This window comes from Eurosta solidaginis, chromosome X (genome assembly GCF_040869045.1).
Source record: "Eurosta solidaginis isolate ZX-2024a chromosome X, ASM4086904v1, whole genome shotgun sequence".
Classification (NCBI taxonomy): Eukaryota; Metazoa; Arthropoda; class Insecta; order Diptera; family Tephritidae; genus Eurosta; species Eurosta solidaginis.
The window spans coordinates 210,974,344-210,981,303 of record NC_090324.1 but is presented as its reverse complement, the minus strand read 5'-3'; the positions used below and the strand labels follow the sequence as shown (position 1 = coordinate 210,981,303).

The window sequence follows — 6,960 nt, the reverse complement described above, 5'->3', positions numbered from 1 at the left end:
CAAAGTTTATTGATATGGAGGAAAGTTAAATTAGTCATCCAAATGCGACGGTGAACACCTTTTTCGCCCTCCCAAGGTCGAAGGATCTTTTATTCCCTCTGCAAAAATCCGACCGAATTTCACAACGGAGGCCGCAACCTTGGCGAGAGGGCGTGACGTGTGAAATAGTAGACCCTGTCGACCCGTTTGTACTGTATTGGAAAAACCAACCAGTGGCTAATTATGAGTACTTCAAGTTCCCTTCCCTACCAGAAGTAGTTATCATAGCATCATACGCCAGCGGGTTTACACAATGGTAACAGAAATAAAAAGGAAAAATTAAATTGCTTTAGCGCAGGCAGTCGAAGTTATCTGAGCTTTTTTTTCTAATTGAAAACAAAAACTAGTTTACGGGGAAAATTTATACCACCCGATTGAATGGAAGAAAAAATTTGAGATGAACTTAAGAAACCCTTTCCAACAAGTAAGAAAAGATGTCCAAAGTTCAGTGAACGCAGTGATACAAACCCATCGGTATGATAATTATGATTAAATTTACAGTGTAATATTTTTATTTAAACCTACTAAATACAAACAATAGCTTTTCTAACGTTTGCTAAATGCTTACACATTTCCTCTACGAAATACTTCGAGCAAATTCAAATGTTTCTCCAAACACATCAACACCTTATAAATAGCTTATTCATGTCCTTTAAAAATTGTCTCAAACCACTTGCAGCTGCAGCGTACGCTCCTCCATTTGCTTTGGCCTTGTATTATCGTAACGTACTAATTTATTAACTTGGAATGCTTCATCTTCATGATAATCTGTATCCACAACAAATACATCAACCACTTTTTCTATAATATACTATTCCTTTTGTAGTATATTTGTTAGTAGCAACGGACTAATTTTGATAAGTCCCAAACGCGCTGGACACACCGTAAGCGGAAATTCACGTTGTTCACCTGATGTTAATTTACCAATTGAAAACTCTGCAGCACCACTATAACCACAATTGAATTCAAGTTGTGTTTCTAATTTGACGACTAAATCCATTGGACGTTCTGCAGTATTGGTCAAACGACAAACAAACGTAAAACTTCACCTATTTTGACAATATTTTGTACATCAATAACTTCGAGGCGTACATCTTTGTATTCAAAGGGCTGAAATATAAAACCAATGGTAAAATTAATATTGTTATTGAATCAATTATTTTAGTGTTCTTGATATGCACATACCAATCGTTGCAATTGACTCATTTGCAAACGTCCTTTTTCGCCAAGATTCGAGCGCCATACAATATCTAATTTTCCAACAGTGTTCGCTAGTCGCAGGGTTTTAATGTATTAGATTGGAAATCGGCTTTAACAGTAACACCATCCACAGAATAGGTGGTGCAGTTATGCACACAAATGTAGCTAGCAAATGTTTCACCTGCAATAGAAAAAATATCGCATTATCACCTACAAATGCTGCAGGACATCTGAAAATTTTACCTAAATATATGGAACCGAAAGATTGTGGCAATAACATGAATTTTAGCTTTTTAGCGTTCTATTGCTGTAATCAGCACTCCTTATTTTCCACAGTGCTGGTAATTCACGATACAAGTCAAAAAACTCGCACCAGAAGCGTTTATTTTCCATTTTATTTATAATTACGCTTTTTCACTTTTATTGAATTCCTGGTACAAGCTAGAGATGGTTTTTACGCCTTCGATAATAAAATTTTTAAGCGATGTTATGTTATCAGAAACCACAGGTAAACTGTGTAAGATTCACCACACATGAAGAAAAAAGCATATGCAATATTTGCAGACATGCGTATATATCAAAATCGTTTTGTTTTTAGCGCAGTTCCCTGCGCAAATAGCGCAAACACTGCACACACCGGGCAAATCCTTCTGCAAATTGGTAATTGGCACAAGGATACTTGTGCCGTGTAATTGGCGTATAATGTTGGTACACCACAGTTTACCGGCAAATATATTTTACCCACTTATATATATACATACGTACTATATACCCATATTAGTTGTGCTCAGACGCCCGGAGATAAGTACATATAACAAACTAAAAAGCCGGTACACATTAGGCCGTTCTCAAAAAATAAAAAATAAAAAATAAAAAACCCAGTGAACACAAATATTATAATATTTATATTATTATATACTCACATTACTTGTACTCAGAAGCGCTGATACAAGCCCGTATAAAGAACCAAGCGTACATTAGGCTGGTTTCAAAAAAAAATTTTTTTTTGCCCTTTTGACACAATTTTTTTTTCGATTTTCACAGCTTAATAAAAGCTCCCATTTCTTAATAAACCAAACTAATTTATAATGCCAAAATCGTTGACGAAACCCAAAATTGACCACTGCAGATAAATGCCTGCAGAAATTCATATATGACGGTAACCAAGTCGAGGTTTACTGCTCAAGATGGTCACCCTCCCAAGCTACCGATTTATCAGAGTGTATGCTTAAGGTCAAATTAGATGACCTAGATAAAATATGAGCAAAGGTGCTAGAGTCCCATCGAGATGTAAATTTCTCTGATAATTATACAGATGTCAGCGGCTCGGTTGAGCAAAAATTTTCTAAATGCATGGAAACGTACCAAACATGCCAATCCGAAATTTTAGAAGCCTTACAACTTTCTAATACTGCTAGCACCAACCAACAGCAAATACCCGCCCAGCCAATGAACAATTCAAACGCAAACGGTTTTTATTTAAAAGTACCACCAAAGCGGTGTCGCATACCGAAGTATTTCAGTGGATACGAAGACTGGCCATCCTTTAGAGATATGTTCACGGCAGTCTATAAAAAACACCCTAAATTATCACCCGCTCAAAAATTATACCACCTACGCCTGAAAACTAAAGGGCAAGCAGGGCTTATTGTAAAACAATACTCACTGAGCGATGATAATTTCGAGCTTGCCTGGGAAGCACTTAGATCGAGGTACGAAAATAAAAGGATACTCGTCGACAATCAATTAAAGACGCTGTTCAACCTTCCCACAATATTCACAGAAAACGGAGAACAAATCCAGGAGATGCAGACAACAATCAACAATTGCATGTCAACGTTAAACACCCAAGGAATCCCGACAACGGACTGGGACCCGATACTCGTTTATCTGTGCTCATCAAAGCTGCTAAGTTAAAGCCATTCACTATGGGAACAATCCCACAGCTCCCGGAAGGAGCTGCCCCTTTGGGAGGATATGAATAAAATCCTCACCAGTAGATATGAGGTAGTAGAAAGACTAAGTACCTAGAGACCAGACAAGGCGAAGCCCCAATTTTCGAGTTTTACACCACGAATGGTGAATCAAAACTCGACCCAACCCAATAATAATAAAACCCATGCATATCACACCGAGTTCAATAAAACGGCTTCGCGTAGATTGTGTAACCAATACCACGCAGTCAAATCTTGCGTTAGGTTTAGAAATTTATCGGTATCAGACCGAATCAAATTTGTGAGAGAAAATAGTTATTGCAAAAACTGTTTGTCTACGTCACACCTCAAGAACGAATGTAAAAGTAGTTTCACGTGCGTTTATTGCCAAAAGCGTCATCATTCGCACCTGCATTTGCATCCCAAACCCCAACAATTACAACCAAACCCCAGAAGCCAAAATGCCCAAGCCGGCACTCCTAGGAAAACGGACGAAGAGCGAGCCACAACATCGAAAGCCGCCGCAAGAGCCACCTCCTCCCAACAGTCTCAAGGCAAAAACCCGGTTTCTTCACTCTCCTCGAGTAATCATGGAACCACCCTACTACCCACAGCAATAGTATCAGTATACTTTGCTGGCGAATTTCATAAAATTCGTGCCCTAATAGACCAAGGTTCACAAAAAACTTTTGTATCATTCCGTATACAAAAGGTTCTTGGTCTACTCACAAAAGAGTCTCTCCACCAGATATCTGGAATGGGTGGAATGGTTGCGAAAAATGCCAATGAAGTCTGCCAGATAACATTCTGTTCAGCAGACTTAACCCAAATGATAGACGCACAAGCAATAATTTTGCCGAAGCTAACTAAGTTCTTGCCCACAGTCAGAGTTTCAAGCATCGATCTCGAAGAACTGTCCCATTTACCGTTAGCCGATCCATAGTATTCGATACCATCGAAAATCGATGTGGTAATCGGCAGCGATATCACCCCGCAAATCTTCACCGAAGGGCTCATACGAAATGTGAGTGGAACATTACTTGCCCAAAACGCAATACTCGGATGGATATTAAGCGGCCCTGCAGCTGAAAAGGTATCAACCTTCAGCACTCATGTCACGGAATGCACCGACGACCCCATCAATCAACTTTGAGACAATTTTGGGAACAAGAAGAAGTTCACCAAACCCAACAACGATCAGCAGATGATGAATACTGTGAAGCACTCTACCGGACAACCACAATTCGTGAGGAAGATGAACGCTACGGAGTCAAACTACCATTCAAATCGGAATTTCCAGCCAATCTGGCGCTCGGTCATTCACGACCCGCAGCACAACAGCAGTACATCAGCATCGAACGCACACTCGAAAGAAAACCCGAATTAAGAGACAAATATTTTGAAGTCCTAATTGAATATTTAACCATGGATCACATGGAACCCGCCTCCCAACAAGAGATAATTAGAGATGGTAAATATCTATCGTTTTATCTACCCCATCATGCTGTCATAAAACCCGACAGCAAAACCATAAAAGTGCGAGTCGTCTTCAACGCATCAAAAATGTCGCATTCTGGCAACTAGTTGAACGACGTGCTTCATAAAGGTCCCTTTCTAAAAAATGACTTAATGCTGGTCATACTTAAATGGCGACTTTATAAGTTTGTTTTTAACGGCGATATTGAGAAAATGTATCGCCAAATAGTCATCCATGAAGAAGATAAAGATTTTCAACGAATCGTTTTTCGAAAACACCCAACTCTGCCGATAGAAGATTTTCGACTAAAAACAGTTACCTTTGGTGTAAATTGCGCGCCATATTTGGCGATTCGAACCCTACACCAACTCGCCCACGACTGTCAAGACGAATATCCGCAAAGTAAGCAAAAAAATAGCAGCGGATAAATTCCCACTTCCAAGAATTGATGATATTTTAGCCCAACTTGGAAGAGCAAAATATTTTTCATGCCTAGACCTTATGTCAGGTTTTCATCAAATAGAATTACACCCAGATTCTACAGATATAACCTCATTCGCAGCAGAAAACTGTACATATAGATTCAAAAGACTAACCTATGGATTAAAAGTAGCACCAAACTCATTCTAACGAATGATGACACTGGCATTTGCAGGCCTCAAACCATCCCAAGCATTTCTCTATGTGGATGATTCAGTTGTACTAGGGTGTTCAGAAAAACACATGCTGAAAAATTTAAGAGATGTTTTCTCTACTTGTAGGAAGTAAACATAAAATTACATCCAGATAAATGCCTAGTTTTCAGTTAAGAGGTAGCTTATTTAGGACACAAATGCACAAGCCAGGGAATACTACCTGATTCAAGCAAACTTGAAACAGTCCAAAAATACCCAACACCAAAAACAGAAGATGAAGTTAAAAGATTCGTAGCGTTCTGCAATTATTACAGAAGATTTGTACCGAATTTCGCAGAGTACTCAAGAAATTTAACTAGGCTTTTCAAAAAGAATGTTTCCTTCGACTGGACGCAAGAATGTCAAAAAGCTTTTGTCTACTTAAAGGAAGCATTAATCAGGCCAAAACTTTTGCAATACCCCGACTTCAATAAAGAATTCTGCATAAAAACAGACCCTAGTGGGTGTGCTTGCGGAGCAGTCCTTATCCAAGAACACGATGGCAAACAGTTACCAATTGCTTACGCCTCCAGATCCTTCACAAAAGGTGAAACAAACAAAGCTACAATAGAAAAAGAACTAGCAGCAATCCATTGGGCCATAACCTTCTTCAGACCATAGGTTTATGGCAGAGAATTCCAAACCGACCATCTCCCTTTAACATACCTTTTCTCGATGAAGAGTCCTTCATCTAAGTTAACACGAGTAAGACTCGATTTAGAAGAATATGATTTCGAAGTGGAGTAAATTGCCGGAAAAGAAAACCACGTCGCGGATGCATTCTCTCGCATTAATATAACGAATTTAAGAGAAATATCAGTGGAAGTATGCAAAATAATGAAATTTACAACTAGATCAGCAGCTAAAAATACAAAAAATAATGATAAAATTAAAGAAAGTCACACTGAGAAGCCCACAATATACGAAGCGCTAAACATATTTGAAGTAATAAGACATGTCAGAATCATTTTCAATCCTCCGAAATTATATTTCAAAAAGGGAAAGAAAATTTGTAGCACTATAAATACAAGCAACCTAATTGTAGATGATAGAATTGTCTTAGGACAATTCTTTATCAGGCATGAAAAAGAAGCTGCCAATTTTGGACTTGGAAAAATACAGTTGTCCTTAGGGGACAAATTGTTTAAAAGTAATTATACTTGAGTAGACAAATTTATTGAAATAGGAAAAAGGGGTTCTCAAAAAACTAACAATTGCACTAACCCCTGGGGTTATGTACGTGACTAATCCCGGGAAATTAAAGAAATTATGCAGAAATATCATGACGATCTTATTAGTGGTGGCCACCCAGGAATAAATCGCATGATAAAGAAAATCAATCAAAGCTACAGCTGGAAAAATTTGCGAGGTGACATAAAGAAATACGTAAATAACTGCATCCGCTGCAAGAAGAATAAAGTTAGTAAGCACATAAAGGAACAAATGACCGGAGACGCCTCCGAAGGCTTTTCATATTGTACAGATCGATACGGTCGGACCATTACCGAGATCAATAAATGGAAACGAATACGCACTTACCATTATATGCGATCTCACCAAATATTTGGTAGCAATCCCAAATCCGAGCAAGCATGCGATAACAGTTGCTAACTCTATATTTGGGCATTTCATTTTA

The 6,960-nt window shown here is 38.5% G+C and overlaps 1 pseudogene; it reads right to left on the bottom strand.

Moving 5' to 3' along the window:
• Positions 1-703: 703 nt before the first annotated feature.
• LOC137235392 (probable trafficking protein particle complex subunit 13 homolog) overlaps positions 704-6,960 on the bottom strand; it is a 28,078-nt pseudogene continuing 21,821 nt past the window's right edge.